Consider the following 15,820-nt stretch of genomic DNA (forward strand, 5'->3'; position numbering starts at 1 on the left):
ACTTGACTCATGTGGAAATTCTTGCTCACAATGACGATAGTTTTTGAAATATTTAACACGTCGAAATCGAACATGTTTTAGTGGTGGTTCTTGAAGGAAGTCACATCAGTCAATATTTATAATTAAATAGAGTTTTTTTTTTTTGATTAAAGAATAGAAACTGTTTTCTTCATTTTCTATTTTACAATATTCAGTCTATATCCATCTTGTGTTTGTCATTTTCTCATGTTCAATTTGTTGTGTATGAAAGTTATAAATATTTATTTTATTAATTTATCGAATTTCTAATTTCTCGATTTATATAGCTTTCCATTTATGTATTTCTATGCCAATAAATAATGTTCTATTTTGTTTAAAATCCTATTAGTTTCTCTCTTTTAAACTGCTTTTATCACTTTTTTTTTTAATGTATTTGTTTCTTTAATTTCTTATTTTATTTTTTAATGAATACTGGTGATACGATGGAATGAATCTTGATTCTATTGCAGAGAGAATAGGAAGAAAATGAAATCATCCAGTTTAACGTCCCACTTTTTTTTTCTTTCTTTCCTTCTTGAACTTCAGGCTAAAAGTAAGGGGTAAGTCAAGTGAATGATGATGATGAAAAATTTGGTGGAATGAGAATGTGTGTGAAATCCCACGGACACGATATTGTTGACCACAAATTTACTTGTGTGGGTATCGAAGTAAGCGCTTTAGCACTGAGCCTGCCACATTTGGAAGAAAATGAAGTAACATGTAGCGAAGGGCCATGCTACGTTGAGAATAGTAGTCCTCGTTCGATCACCAAAGTGAAGCAGTGTTAGTACTTGGATAGATGGACTGCTTGGATATATCACGTTCTGTAGTTTTCGTATGAATCAGGATATTTATCTGTAACAAGTCAGAGTGGTAAATGTTTCAGTTTTACACGCACGGCACAGTTTAAAGGCTACACAAGACGGATGATTATGAAAGTCTGAGTAACACCCACAACTACAAACCGAAACCATAGTAGTGGGCACTCTACCACTGAGCTTGCCAACTAGTGTCTACGTTTGAATTGTTTTATTCCGGGACAGCGCGAACGCAGTCCCGACTAACAAAAATTACGCGCCCGAGATACCCACGTTTGGGGTATTCGCGGGGGTCAACCCAACCGAAGTGCAATGGAAGGATCTCACCCCGGGGGAACCGCCTTGCTGATCACGGTAGCCCCTACGCCAGGTAAGTATGCTCATGAAATCCAAGTCATTTGCCCAATCAAACTGCCTCACCGAATCGACAGTAAGAGGTTACAATTTTACCACAAACATAGATGTGTTTTCTGCACTAGTACTCTTTTTAATGTAGGCAGAAAAGTCACTAGGAAATAGAAAACACAGAAAATAGAAGCATTTTTATATTATGACGAGAAATTACCTGCCTGCACTCGGTTACTACCATCGGTGAGCAATCTACTGCCATCTGTTGGCATTTCTTCTTGTTTTACGTCTTGAACATGGGCACAACTGAGAGGAATAAAATGATTATGGTATAGTTTACAGCTATTTATGTTTCGAAATGTACGTATATGTAGTTGGTTGTGCTTTCTTGAAGATATTTGATGCCTATTTCCAACTGTGTAACGCAAACCGAAACTGTTCTATCTGTGAGCGCACTATTGCTATGCAACAATTTTCTGGCTGTTTACAATACGAAAACAATAACATTTAACAATGGAATGATTGGTAAATAATCCATGAAAAGCTGATGAAACATTGAGATAGCTTTAATAAATGTAATTTTCCGATTTTCATGCAATATATACTGGATGTTGTGAATGGCACCAACATGGCGGATGGGTTGCGTAGCAGCTATGTATGTATAGGGACTTGTTAAATACATGCTAGTAGTGCAATTTCAAATCGAGATAGAACCGCAAATTACACAAGCATGAAAATGAAAGCACTTATTGGAACCAAATAGCAGCGTCTAAGATTTACATTTATTTGGGCCATATCTATTTTGGATTGAATGAAAGGTGTCTAACACCACTAACTCTCACCCCAGCTGTTGAAACATTGATAATATAAACCGGAAAACCGCGTGCTCTCGTCATCGCTTCTCGGCCTTTTGGCTAAGATCAAAGTGTAGTATCTGTTCTTATCAGCTTAATATCTGATACGACCCACATTGTGGGTCCAGAATATTAAACTGATTTTTGGACTGAGGTGAGGTGGTTGTGGCTTGCCACACCCTCACCACGTGTCGGCCCAGCATTGCAGTACAGTTGGGATCGGCACACCTAAATCAAATTGAACCATAGTTCTTCTCATCTTGGTGGGTCATGGGTTCGAGTTCTACTTGTTACCTACATGAAGCCTCATTTCTGTCATTCAAGTGACATTCTTTCTGCAACATGGTCAAGGTCTGTCCGGAAAGTAATGTCACCATTTATTTACATAATGTGGATTAGCATTATTCAAACTATTGCATCGATCCATCTTTGGCAGCATGATTTCCAATCTGCAAAGGCATCCTGGAAGGTCTGTGCTGGCAATGCGTTTAAAGCCATTTCAAAAGCTGCTTTCACCACGTCAATTGTTCTGTAACGATGTCCTTTCAGGCAGAATTTCGAACGGGGAAACAAAAAGAAGCCTGAGGGAGCCAAGTCCGGACTGTAGGATGGCAGAATTGCCACGTTAGATTTGACCAGGTAATTGGTCACGCCCAGGACAGTGTGGGCTGGCGCGTTGTCATGATACAGTATCCAATCACCGCTGATATCACCACGCACTGAATCCTTGCTCTCTCTCAGTCTGTTGAGGACTTGTACGTGAAATTTAGACTTGTTTCCTGAGACACAAACTCATGGTGAACGATCCGCCTAATGTCAGAAAATACAATGAGCATGGTGTTTTGCGACGTCGACGTGTGCCAATTGCCTCTTTGTTTTGGTGTCGTATTGTCTCATCACCCATGATAATATTACCCAAAGCATCATTTTTACACAATCCCAAAACGTTTTGACAAATTTTCACTTAGCGAGAGTTCAAAAAAAAAAAAAAATCTTGGGACAATTTTCCCGCACACTTGACTCATGTGGAAATTCTTGCTCACAATGACGATAGTTTTTGAAATATTTAACACGTCGAAATCGAACATGTTTTAGTGGTGGTTCTTGAAGGAAGTCACATCAGTCAATATTTATAATTAAATAGAGTTTTTTTTTTTTGATTAAAGAATAGAAACTGTTTTCTTCATTTTCTATTTTACAATATTCAGTCTATATCCATCTTGTGTTTGTCATTTTCTCATGTTCAATTTGTTGTGTATGAAAGTTATAAATATTTATTTTATTAATTTATCGAATTTCTAATTTCTCGATTTATATAGCTTTCCATTTATGTATTTCTATGCCAATAAATAATGTTCTATTTTGTTTAAAATCCTATTAGTTTCTCTCTTTTAAACTGCTTTTATCACTTTTTTTTTAATGTATTTGTTTCTTTAATTTCTTATTTTATTTTTTAATGAATACTGGTGATACGATGGAATGAATCTTGATTCTATTGCAGAGAGAATAGGAAGAAAATGAAATCATCCAGTTTAACGTCCCACTTTTTTTTTCTTTCTTTCCTTCTTGAACTTCAGGCTAAAAGTAAGGGGTAAGTCAAGTGAATGATGATGATGAAAAATTTGGTGGAATGAGAATGTGTGTGAAATCCCACGGACACGATATTGTTGACCACAAATTTACTTGTGTGGGTATCGAAGTAAGCGCTTTAGCACTGAGCCTGCCACATTTGGAAGAAAATGAAGTAACATGTAGCGAAGGGCCATGCTACGTTGAGAATAGTAGTCCTCGTTCGATCACCAAAGTGAAGCAGTGTTAGTACTTGGATAGATGGACTGCTTGGATATATCACGTTCTGTAGTTTTCGTATGAATCAGGATATTTATCTGTAACAAGTCAGAGTGGTAAATGTTTCAGTTTTACACGCACGGCACAGTTTAAAGGCTACACAAGACGGATGATTATGAAAGTCTGAGTAACACCCACAACTACAAACCGAAACCATAGTAGTGGGCACTCTACCACTGAGCTTGCCAACTAGTGTCTACGTTTGAATTGTTTTATTCCGGGACAGCGCGAACGCAGTCCCGACTAACAAAAATTACGCGCCCGAGATACCCACGTTTGGGGTATTCGCGGGGGTCAACCCAACCGAAGTGCAATGGAAGGATCTCACCCCGGGGGAACCGCCTTGCTGATCACGGTAGCCCCTACGCCAGGTAAGTATGCTCATGAAATCCAAGTCATTTGCCCAATCAAACTGCCTCACCGAATCGACAGTAAGAGGTTACAATTTTACCACAAACATAGATGTGTTTTCTGCACTAGTACTCTTTTTAATGTAGGCAGAAAAGTCACTAGGAAATAGAAAACACAGAAAATAGAAGCATTTTTATATTATGACGAGAAATTACCTGCCTGCACTCGGTTACTACCATCGGTGAGCAATCTACTGCCATCTGTTGGCATTTCTTCTTGTTTTACGTCTTGAACATGGGCACAACTGAGAGGAATAAAATGATTATGGTATAGTTTACAGCTATTTATGTTTCGAAATGTACGTATATGTAGTTGGTTGTGCTTTCTTGAAGATATTTGATGCCTATTTCCAACTGTGTAACGCAAACCGAAACTGTTCTATCTGTGAGCGCACTATTGCTATGCAACAATTTTCTGGCTGTTTACAATACGAAAACAATAACATTTAACAATGGAATGATTGGTAAATAATCCATGAAAAGCTGATGAAACATTGAGATAGCTTTAATAAATGTAATTTTCCGATTTTCATGCAATATATACTGGATGTTGTGAATGGCACCAACATGGCGGATGGGTTGCGTAGCAGCTATGTATGTATAGGGACTTGTTAAATACATGCTAGTAGTGCAATTTCAAATCGAGATAGAACCGCAAATTACACAAGCATGAAAATGAAAGCACTTATTGGAACCAAATAGCAGCGTCTAAGATTTACATTTATTTGGGCCATATCTATTTTGGATTGAATGAAAGGTGTCTAACACCACTAACTCTCACCCCAGCTGTTGAAACATTGATAATATAAACCGGAAAACCGCGTGCTCTCGTCATCGCTTCTCGGCCTTTTGGCTAAGATCAAAGTGTAGTATCTGTTCTTATCAGCTTAATATCTGATACGACCCACATTGTGGGTCCAGAATATTAAACTGATTTTTGGACTGAGGTGAGGTGGTTGTGGCTTGCCACACCCTCACCACGTGTCGGCCCAGCATTGCAGTACAGTTGGGATCGGCACACCTAAATCAAATTGAACCATAGTTCTTCTCATCTTGGTGGGTCATGGGTTCGAGTTCTACTTGTTACCTACATGAAGCCTCATTTCTGTCATTCAAGTGACATTCTTTCTGCAACATGGTCAAGGTCTGTCCGGAAAGTAATGTCACCATTTATTTACATAATGTGGATTAGCATTATTCAAACTATTGCATCGATCCATCTTTGGCAGCATGATTTCCAATCTGCAAAGGCATCCTGGAAGGTCTGTGCTGGCAATGCGTTTAAAGCCATTTCAAAAGCTGCTTTCACCACGTCAATTGTTCTGTAACGATGTCCTTTCAGGCAGAATTTCGAACGGGGAAACAAAAAGAAGCCTGAGGGAGCCAAGTCCGGACTGTAGGATGGCAGAATTGCCACGTTAGATTTGACCAGGTAATTGGTCACGCCCAGGACAGTGTGGGCTGGCGCGTTGTCATGATACAGTATCCAATCACCGCTGATATCACCACGCACTGAATCCTTGCTCTCTCTCAGTCTGTTGAGGACTTGTACGTGAAATTTAGACTTGTTTCCTGAGACACAAACTCATGGTGAACGATCCGCCTAATGTCAGAAAATACAATGAGCATGGTGTTTTGCGACGTCGACGTGTGCCAATTGCCTCTTTGTTTTGGTGTCGTATTGTCTCATCACCCATGATAATATTACCCAAAGCATCATTTTTACACAATCCCAAAACGTTTTGACAAATTTTCACTTAGCGAGAGTTCAAAAAAAAAAAAAAATCTTGGGACAATTTTCCCGCACACTTGACTCATGTGGAAATTCTTGCTCACAATGACGATAGTTTTTGAAATATTTAACACGTCGAAATCGAACATGTTTTAGTGGTGGTTCTTGAAGGAAGTCACATCAGTCAATATTTATAATTAAATAGAGTTTTTTTTTTTTGATTAAAGAATAGAAACTGTTTTCTTCATTTTCTATTTTACAATATTCAGTCTATATCCATCTTGTGTTTGTCATTTTCTCATGTTCAATTTGTTGTGTATGAAAGTTATAAATATTTATTTTATTAATTTATCGAATTTCTAATTTCTCGATTTATATAGCTTTCCATTTATGTATTTCTATGCCAATAAATAATGTTCTATTTTGTTTAAAATCCTATTAGTTTCTCTCTTTTAAACTGCTTTTATCACTTTTTTTTTAATGTATTTGTTTCTTTAATTTCTTATTTTATTTTTTAATGAATACTGGTGATACGATGGAATGAATCTTGATTCTATTGCAGAGAGAATAGGAAGAAAATGAAATCATCCAGTTTAACGTCCCACTTTTTTTTTCTTTCTTTCCTTCTTGAACTTCAGGCTAAAAGTAAGGGGTAAGTCAAGTGAATGATGATGATGAAAAATTTGGTGGAATGAGAATGTGTGTGAAATCCCACGGACACGATATTGTTGACCACAAATTTACTTGTGTGGGTATCGAAGTAAGCGCTTTAGCACTGAGCCTGCCACATTTGGAAGAAAATGAAGTAACATGTAGCGAAGGGCCATGCTACGTTGAGAATAGTAGTCCTCGTTCGATCACCAAAGTGAAGCAGTGTTAGTACTTGGATAGATGGACTGCTTGGATATATCACGTTCTGTAGTTTTCGTATGAATCAGGATATTTATCTGTAACAAGTCAGAGTGGTAAATGTTTCAGTTTTACACGCACGGCACAGTTTAAAGGCTACACAAGACGGATGATTATGAAAGTCTGAGTAACACCCACAACTACAAACCGAAACCATAGTAGTGGGCACTCTACCACTGAGCTTGCCAACTAGTGTCTACGTTTGAATTGTTTTATTCCGGGACAGCGCGAACGCAGTCCCGACTAACAAAAATTACGCGCCCGAGATACCCACGTTTGGGGTATTCGCGGGGGTCAACCCAACCGAAGTGCAATGGAAGGATCTCACCCCGGGGGAACCGCCTTGCTGATCACGGTAGCCCCTACGCCAGGTAAGTATGCTCATGAAATCCAAGTCATTTGCCCAATCAAACTGCCTCACCGAATCGACAGTAAGAGGTTACAATTTTACCACAAACATAGATGTGTTTTCTGCACTAGTACTCTTTTTAATGTAGGCAGAAAAGTCACTAGGAAATAGAAAACACAGAAAATAGAAGCATTTTTATATTATGACGAGAAATTACCTGCCTGCACTCGGTTACTACCATCGGTGAGCAATCTACTGCCATCTGTTGGCATTTCTTCTTGTTTTACGTCTTGAACATGGGCACAACTGAGAGGAATAAAATGATTATGGTATAGTTTACAGCTATTTATGTTTCGAAATGTACGTATATGTAGTTGGTTGTGCTTTCTTGAAGATATTTGATGCCTATTTCCAACTGTGTAACGCAAACCGAAACTGTTCTATCTGTGAGCGCACTATTGCTATGCAACAATTTTCTGGCTGTTTACAATACGAAAACAATAACATTTAACAATGGAATGATTGGTAAATAATCCATGAAAAGCTGATGAAACATTGAGATAGCTTTAATAAATGTAATTTTCCGATTTTCATGCAATATATACTGGATGTTGTGAATGGCACCAACATGGCGGATGGGTTGCGTAGCAGCTATGTATGTATAGGGACTTGTTAAATACATGCTAGTAGTGCAATTTCAAATCGAGATAGAACCGCAAATTACACAAGCATGAAAATGAAAGCACTTATTGGAACCAAATAGCAGCGTCTAAGATTTACATTTATTTGGGCCATATCTATTTTGGATTGAATGAAAGGTGTCTAACACCACTAACTCTCACCCCAGCTGTTGAAACATTGATAATATAAACCGGAAAACCGCGTGCTCTCGTCATCGCTTCTCGGCCTTTTGGCTAAGATCAAAGTGTAGTATCTGTTCTTATCAGCTTAATATCTGATACGACCCACATTGTGGGTCCAGAATATTAAACTGATTTTTGGACTGAGGTGAGGTGGTTGTGGCTTGCCACACCCTCACCACGTGTCGGCCCAGCATTGCAGTACAGTTGGGATCGGCACACCTAAATCAAATTGAACCATAGTTCTTCTCATCTTGGTGGGTCATGGGTTCGAGTTCTACTTGTTACCTACATGAAGCCTCATTTCTGTCATTCAAGTGACATTCTTTCTGCAACATGGTCAAGGTCTGTCCGGAAAGTAATGTCACCATTTATTTACATAATGTGGATTAGCATTATTCAAACTATTGCATCGATCCATCTTTGGCAGCATGATTTCCAATCTGCAAAGGCATCCTGGAAGGTCTGTGCTGGCAATGCGTTTAAAGCCATTTCAAAAGCTGCTTTCACCACGTCAATTGTTCTGTAACGATGTCCTTTCAGGCAGAATTTCGAACGGGGAAACAAAAAGAAGCCTGAGGGAGCCAAGTCCGGACTGTAGGATGGCAGAATTGCCACGTTAGATTTGACCAGGTAATTGGTCACGCCCAGGACAGTGTGGGCTGGCGCGTTGTCATGATACAGTATCCAATCACCGCTGATATCACCACGCACTGAATCCTTGCTCTCTCTCAGTCTGTTGAGGACTTGTACGTGAAATTTAGACTTGTTTCCTGAGACACAAACTCATGGTGAACGATCCGCCTAATGTCAGAAAATACAATGAGCATGGTGTTTTGCGACGTCGACGTGTGCCAATTGCCTCTTTGTTTTGGTGTCGTATTGTCTCATCACCCATGATAATATTACCCAAAGCATCATTTTTACACAATCCCAAAACGTTTTGACAAATTTTCACTTAGCGAGAGTTCAAAAAAAAAAAAAAATCTTGGGACAATTTTCCCGCACACTTGACTCATGTGGAAATTCTTGCTCACAATGACGATAGTTTTTGAAATATTTAACACGTCGAAATCGAACATGTTTTAGTGGTGGTTCTTGAAGGAAGTCACATCAGTCAATATTTATAATTAAATAGAGTTTTTTTTTTTTGATTAAAGAATAGAAACTGTTTTCTTCATTTTCTATTTTACAATATTCAGTCTATATCCATCTTGTGTTTGTCATTTTCTCATGTTCAATTTGTTGTGTATGAAAGTTATAAATATTTATTTTATTAATTTATCGAATTTCTAATTTCTCGATTTATATAGCTTTCCATTTATGTATTTCTATGCCAATAAATAATGTTCTATTTTGTTTAAAATCCTATTAGTTTCTCTCTTTTAAACTGCTTTTATCACTTTTTTTTTAATGTATTTGTTTCTTTAATTTCTTATTTTATTTTTTAATGAATACTGGTGATACGATGGAATGAATCTTGATTCTATTGCAGAGAGAATAGGAAGAAAATGAAATCATCCAGTTTAACGTCCCACTTTTTTTTTCTTTCTTTCCTTCTTGAACTTCAGGCTAAAAGTAAGGGGTAAGTCAAGTGAATGATGATGATGAAAAATTTGGTGGAATGAGAATGTGTGTGAAATCCCACGGACACGATATTGTTGACCACAAATTTACTTGTGTGGGTATCGAAGTAAGCGCTTTAGCACTGAGCCTGCCACATTTGGAAGAAAATGAAGTAACATGTAGCGAAGGGCCATGCTACGTTGAGAATAGTAGTCCTCGTTCGATCACCAAAGTGAAGCAGTGTTAGTACTTGGATAGATGGACTGCTTGGATATATCACGTTCTGTAGTTTTCGTATGAATCAGGATATTTATCTGTAACAAGTCAGAGTGGTAAATGTTTCAGTTTTACACGCACGGCACAGTTTAAAGGCTACACAAGACGGATGATTATGAAAGTCTGAGTAACACCCACAACTACAAACCGAAACCATAGTAGTGGGCACTCTACCACTGAGCTTGCCAACTAGTGTCTACGTTTGAATTGTTTTATTCCGGGACAGCGCGAACGCAGTCCCGACTAACAAAAATTACGCGCCCGAGATACCCACGTTTGGGGTATTCGCGGGGGTCAACCCAACCGAAGTGCAATGGAAGGATCTCACCCCGGGGGAACCGCCTTGCTGATCACGGTAGCCCCTACGCCAGGTAAGTATGCTCATGAAATCCAAGTCATTTGCCCAATCAAACTGCCTCACCGAATCGACAGTAAGAGGTTACAATTTTACCACAAACATAGATGTGTTTTCTGCACTAGTACTCTTTTTAATGTAGGCAGAAAAGTCACTAGGAAATAGAAAACACAGAAAATAGAAGCATTTTTATATTATGACGAGAAATTACCTGCCTGCACTCGGTTACTACCATCGGTGAGCAATCTACTGCCATCTGTTGGCATTTCTTCTTGTTTTACGTCTTGAACATGGGCACAACTGAGAGGAATAAAATGATTATGGTATAGTTTACAGCTATTTATGTTTCGAAATGTACGTATATGTAGTTGGTTGTGCTTTCTTGAAGATATTTGATGCCTATTTCCAACTGTGTAACGCAAACCGAAACTGTTCTATCTGTGAGCGCACTATTGCTATGCAACAATTTTCTGGCTGTTTACAATACGAAAACAATAACATTTAACAATGGAATGATTGGTAAATAATCCATGAAAAGCTGATGAAACATTGAGATAGCTTTAATAAATGTAATTTTCCGATTTTCATGCAATATATACTGGATGTTGTGAATGGCACCAACATGGCGGATGGGTTGCGTAGCAGCTATGTATGTATAGGGACTTGTTAAATACATGCTAGTAGTGCAATTTCAAATCGAGATAGAACCGCAAATTACACAAGCATGAAAATGAAAGCACTTATTGGAACCAAATAGCAGCGTCTAAGATTTACATTTATTTGGGCCATATCTATTTTGGATTGAATGAAAGGTGTCTAACACCACTAACTCTCACCCCAGCTGTTGAAACATTGATAATATAAACCGGAAAACCGCGTGCTCTCGTCATCGCTTCTCGGCCTTTTGGCTAAGATCAAAGTGTAGTATCTGTTCTTATCAGCTTAATATCTGATACGACCCACATTGTGGGTCCAGAATATTAAACTGATTTTTGGACTGAGGTGAGGTGGTTGTGGCTTGCCACACCCTCACCACGTGTCGGCCCAGCATTGCAGTACAGTTGGGATCGGCACACCTAAATCAAATTGAACCATAGTTCTTCTCATCTTGGTGGGTCATGGGTTCGAGTTCTACTTGTTACCTACATGAAGCCTCATTTCTGTCATTCAAGTGACATTCTTTCTGCAACATGGTCAAGGTCTGTCCGGAAAGTAATGTCACCATTTATTTACATAATGTGGATTAGCATTATTCAAACTATTGCATCGATCCATCTTTGGCAGCATGATTTCCAATCTGCAAAGGCATCCTGGAAGGTCTGTGCTGGCAATGCGTTTAAAGCCATTTCAAAAGCTGCTTTCACCACGTCAATTGTTCTGTAACGATGTCCTTTCAGGCAGAATTTCGAACGGGGAAACAAAAAGAAGCCTGAGGGAGCCAAGTCCGGACTGTAGGATGGCAGAATTGCCACGTTAGATTTGACCAGGTAATTGGTCACGCCCAGGACAGTGTGGGCTGGCGCGTTGTCATGATACAGTATCCAATCACCGCTGATATCACCACGCACTGAATCCTTGCTCTCTCTCAGTCTGTTGAGGACTTGTACGTGAAATTTAGACTTGTTTCCTGAGACACAAACTCATGGTGAACGATCCGCCTAATGTCAGAAAATACAATGAGCATGGTGTTTTGCGACGTCGACGTGTGCCAATTGCCTCTTTGTTTTGGTGTCGTATTGTCTCATCACCCATGATAATATTACCCAAAGCATCATTTTTACACAATCCCAAAACGTTTTGACAAATTTTCACTTAGCGAGAGTTCAAAAAAAAAAAAAAATCTTGGGACAATTTTCCCGCACACTTGACTCATGTGGAAATTCTTGCTCACAATGACGATAGTTTTTGAAATATTTAACACGTCGAAATCGAACATGTTTTAGTGGTGGTTCTTGAAGGAAGTCACATCAGTCAATATTTATAATTAAATAGAGTTTTTTTTTTTTGATTAAAGAATAGAAACTGTTTTCTTCATTTTCTATTTTACAATATTCAGTCTATATCCATCTTGTGTTTGTCATTTTCTCATGTTCAATTTGTTGTGTATGAAAGTTATAAATATTTATTTTATTAATTTATCGAATTTCTAATTTCTCGATTTATATAGCTTTCCATTTATGTATTTCTATGCCAATAAATAATGTTCTATTTTGTTTAAAATCCTATTAGTTTCTCTCTTTTAAACTGCTTTTATCACTTTTTTTTTAATGTATTTGTTTCTTTAATTTCTTATTTTATTTTTTAATGAATACTGGTGATACGATGGAATGAATCTTGATTCTATTGCAGAGAGAATAGGAAGAAAATGAAATCATCCAGTTTAACGTCCCACTTTTTTTTTCTTTCTTTCCTTCTTGAACTTCAGGCTAAAAGTAAGGGGTAAGTCAAGTGAATGATGATGATGAAAAATTTGGTGGAATGAGAATGTGTGTGAAATCCCACGGACACGATATTGTTGACCACAAATTTACTTGTGTGGGTATCGAAGTAAGCGCTTTAGCACTGAGCCTGCCACATTTGGAAGAAAATGAAGTAACATGTAGCGAAGGGCCATGCTACGTTGAGAATAGTAGTCCTCGTTCGATCACCAAAGTGAAGCAGTGTTAGTACTTGGATAGATGGACTGCTTGGATATATCACGTTCTGTAGTTTTCGTATGAATCAGGATATTTATCTGTAACAAGTCAGAGTGGTAAATGTTTCAGTTTTACACGCACGGCACAGTTTAAAGGCTACACAAGACGGATGATTATGAAAGTCTGAGTAACACCCACAACTACAAACCGAAACCATAGTAGTGGGCACTCTACCACTGAGCTTGCCAACTAGTGTCTACGTTTGAATTGTTTTATTCCGGGACAGCGCGAACGCAGTCCCGACTAACAAAAATTACGCGCCCGAGATACCCACGTTTGGGGTATTCGCGGGGGTCAACCCAACCGAAGTGCAATGGAAGGATCTCACCCCGGGGGAACCGCCTTGCTGATCACGGTAGCCCCTACGCCAGGTAAGTATGCTCATGAAATCCAAGTCATTTGCCCAATCAAACTGCCTCACCGAATCGACAGTAAGAGGTTACAATTTTACCACAAACATAGATGTGTTTTCTGCACTAGTACTCTTTTTAATGTAGGCAGAAAAGTCACTAGGAAATAGAAAACACAGAAAATAGAAGCATTTTTATATTATGACGAGAAATTACCTGCCTGCACTCGGTTACTACCATCGGTGAGCAATCTACTGCCATCTGTTGGCATTTCTTCTTGTTTTACGTCTTGAACATGGGCACAACTGAGAGGAATAAAATGATTATGGTATAGTTTACAGCTATTTATGTTTCGAAATGTACGTATATGTAGTTGGTTGTGCTTTCTTGAAGATATTTGATGCCTATTTCCAACTGTGTAACGCAAACCGAAACTGTTCTATCTGTGAGCGCACTATTGCTATGCAACAATTTTCTGGCTGTTTACAATACGAAAACAATAACATTTAACAATGGAATGATTGGTAAATAATCCATGAAAAGCTGATGAAACATTGAGATAGCTTTAATAAATGTAATTTTCCGATTTTCATGCAATATATACTGGATGTTGTGAATGGCACCAACATGGCGGATGGGTTGCGTAGCAGCTATGTATGTATAGGGACTTGTTAAATACATGCTAGTAGTGCAATTTCAAATCGAGATAGAACCGCAAATTACACAAGCATGAAAATGAAAGCACTTATTGGAACCAAATAGCAGCGTCTAAGATTTACATTTATTTGGGCCATATCTATTTTGGATTGAATGAAAGGTGTCTAACACCACTAACTCTCACCCCAGCTGTTGAAACATTGATAATATAAACCGGAAAACCGCGTGCTCTCGTCATCGCTTCTCGGCCTTTTGGCTAAGATCAAAGTGTAGTATCTGTTCTTATCAGCTTAATCATCTCTAAACATTTTGATCTTGGTCTTTTGGCAAATATTCTCACATAGTGAGACTTATTCATCTGGGGGGTCTATGAGTGTGGATGGTGCTCTTCAAGCGCCGACATCGGCTACAGGTCCGAGCCACACGTGTTTAAATTGGCCGGGGGGGTGGTCGGTGTCGGTCGTGATAGGTGTCAGGGATCCCCCTAGTTTCTCCCCCATTGCAGGTGGGCGCTTTCGAGCTGCTACTGCTTGGGCGAGATAAACCGATGAACCCCTTTATTTCTAGTGAACGCAGATAGATAAATAGATCGAGGGCTCGCAACCCTTTGAGGTAATCAGCTACTGCTTGCGCGGAAAATTAATGGCATCCCGTAGTGGACTCTAGTTGCGACTTGTAAATTGATTGATTGGGAGAGTAATTGATAGTTGGGTATTGCAGTTGAGATATGCACACTCCTTGGTCGGTGTCGGTCTTGATAGGTCTTGGAGGCCCCTAGATCCTGGCGTATTGCAGGTGGGCTGAGGTAATCAGCTACTGCTTACGCAGGAGAAATTGATGACACCCCCATACTGAACTTTAGGTGTGCTTCGCCAGCTGACTAGTGAACCTGACCGTGAAAGTAATCGATAGACGGACGTTATACACACAATCATTGAGAAGGCGTATCCCAAGCCTGTTTAGATTTAGGAAACTGATATATACATAATTTATGACTCCTAACAGCCTAGGTTGAGAGAAAATGATAGCTAGACTGAATACCTATCACAGTAAACAACTCCCCTGTGCGAATTGATGTCTGATATACATTATGGAAAGAAATAGAAGGCGTATCCCTCCCCTAGAAAGGAGCGATAGCACGCTCATAGTAAGATTTCCGCCCCCCGACCACTTTAATTGCACTGAAAGAGGTTGTAGAGCGGCGTTCAAGTCTAAAACTTGGACGTCTGCGAGAGCCTCAGTGGAGCGGCATCTACTACGGGATCATAACATTAAGATTACTAACACCACTAACATATGTGGTAGATGTAATACTGAATTGGGGAGGAGACCGTCAGGGCATACCTGCGAGGCACCTGCAGAGGATTACCCGGAAGATGATCAACCTGAAGTATTCGCGTTTAAATGTGAACAATGTGGGGAAACTTTCCCAGGTACGAGAGCCCTGCGAAATCATTACAATTGGCATAAAGCAAGGGATGTACGAAATAGACAAGAGAATGTCACTATACCTGAACCCGAAACCAGGAAAAGGAGGAGAGGGGATAAAATTGTTACAATTGATAGGACACAGGCTGATACGGTAACGCAAAATGAAAATGAGAATAACGAGCAATGTGAATTCGCTGATGATGAAAACGAAATGTGTCGGGAGGATGAAAATAGGCAGAACGAAAAATGTGAGGAAATGGACATAAGGGTCGAATCTGTATACCACCAGGAAAATGAGACGACGGATGAACTGTTTGAATCTCTCGTAGACAAAATATTAGCG

At 39.1% G+C, this 15,820-nt stretch overlaps 9 non-coding genes and 1 pseudogene across 9 annotated transcripts; 5 read left to right on the forward strand and 5 right to left on the reverse strand.

The window, feature by feature from the left end:
• Window positions 1–1,052: 1,052 nt before the first annotated feature.
• On the reverse strand, window positions 1,053–1,214 carry LOC145677252 (U1 spliceosomal RNA). The gene has a single exon (XR_014129717.1). It is a non-coding gene; the product is annotated as a U1 spliceosomal RNA (small nuclear RNA).
• An 864-nt stretch (window positions 1,215–2,078) lies between these two features.
• Window positions 2,079–2,271, forward strand: LOC145677270 (U2 spliceosomal RNA). The gene has a single exon (XR_014129734.1). It is a non-coding gene; the product is annotated as a U2 spliceosomal RNA (small nuclear RNA).
• A 1,832-nt stretch (window positions 2,272–4,103) lies between these two features.
• Window positions 4,104–4,265, reverse strand: LOC145677253 (U1 spliceosomal RNA). The gene has a single exon (XR_014129718.1). It is a non-coding gene; the product is annotated as a U1 spliceosomal RNA (small nuclear RNA).
• An 864-nt stretch (window positions 4,266–5,129) lies between these two features.
• LOC145677271 (U2 spliceosomal RNA) lies at window positions 5,130–5,322 on the forward strand. The gene has a single exon (XR_014129735.1). It is a non-coding gene; the product is annotated as a U2 spliceosomal RNA (small nuclear RNA).
• Window positions 5,323–7,154: 1,832 nt separating this feature from the next.
• On the reverse strand, window positions 7,155–7,316 carry LOC145677254 (U1 spliceosomal RNA). Its single transcript, XR_014129719.1, has one exon. It is a non-coding gene; the product is annotated as a U1 spliceosomal RNA (small nuclear RNA).
• An 864-nt stretch (window positions 7,317–8,180) lies between these two features.
• On the forward strand, window positions 8,181–8,373 carry LOC145677272 (U2 spliceosomal RNA). The gene has a single exon (XR_014129736.1). It is a non-coding gene; the product is annotated as a U2 spliceosomal RNA (small nuclear RNA).
• Window positions 8,374–10,205: 1,832 nt separating this feature from the next.
• Window positions 10,206–10,367, reverse strand: LOC145677256 (U1 spliceosomal RNA). Its single transcript, XR_014129721.1, has one exon. It is a non-coding gene; the product is annotated as a U1 spliceosomal RNA (small nuclear RNA).
• Window positions 10,368–11,231: 864 nt separating this feature from the next.
• Window positions 11,232–11,424, forward strand: LOC145677273 (U2 spliceosomal RNA). Its single transcript, XR_014129737.1, has one exon. It is a non-coding gene; the product is annotated as a U2 spliceosomal RNA (small nuclear RNA).
• A 1,832-nt stretch (window positions 11,425–13,256) lies between these two features.
• LOC145677257 (U1 spliceosomal RNA) lies at window positions 13,257–13,418 on the reverse strand. The gene has a single exon (XR_014129722.1). It is a non-coding gene; the product is annotated as a U1 spliceosomal RNA (small nuclear RNA).
• Window positions 13,419–14,282: 864 nt separating this feature from the next.
• On the forward strand, window positions 14,283–14,405 carry LOC145677291 (U2 spliceosomal RNA; annotated as a pseudogene).
• The last annotated feature ends 1,415 nt before the right edge of the window (window positions 14,406–15,820 follow it).

Source organism: Thermobia domestica, unplaced genomic scaffold, assembly GCF_964235325.1.
Source record: "Thermobia domestica unplaced genomic scaffold, izTheDome1.hap1.1 HAP1_SCAFFOLD_732, whole genome shotgun sequence".
Classification (NCBI taxonomy): Eukaryota; Metazoa; Arthropoda; class Insecta; order Zygentoma; family Lepismatidae; genus Thermobia; species Thermobia domestica.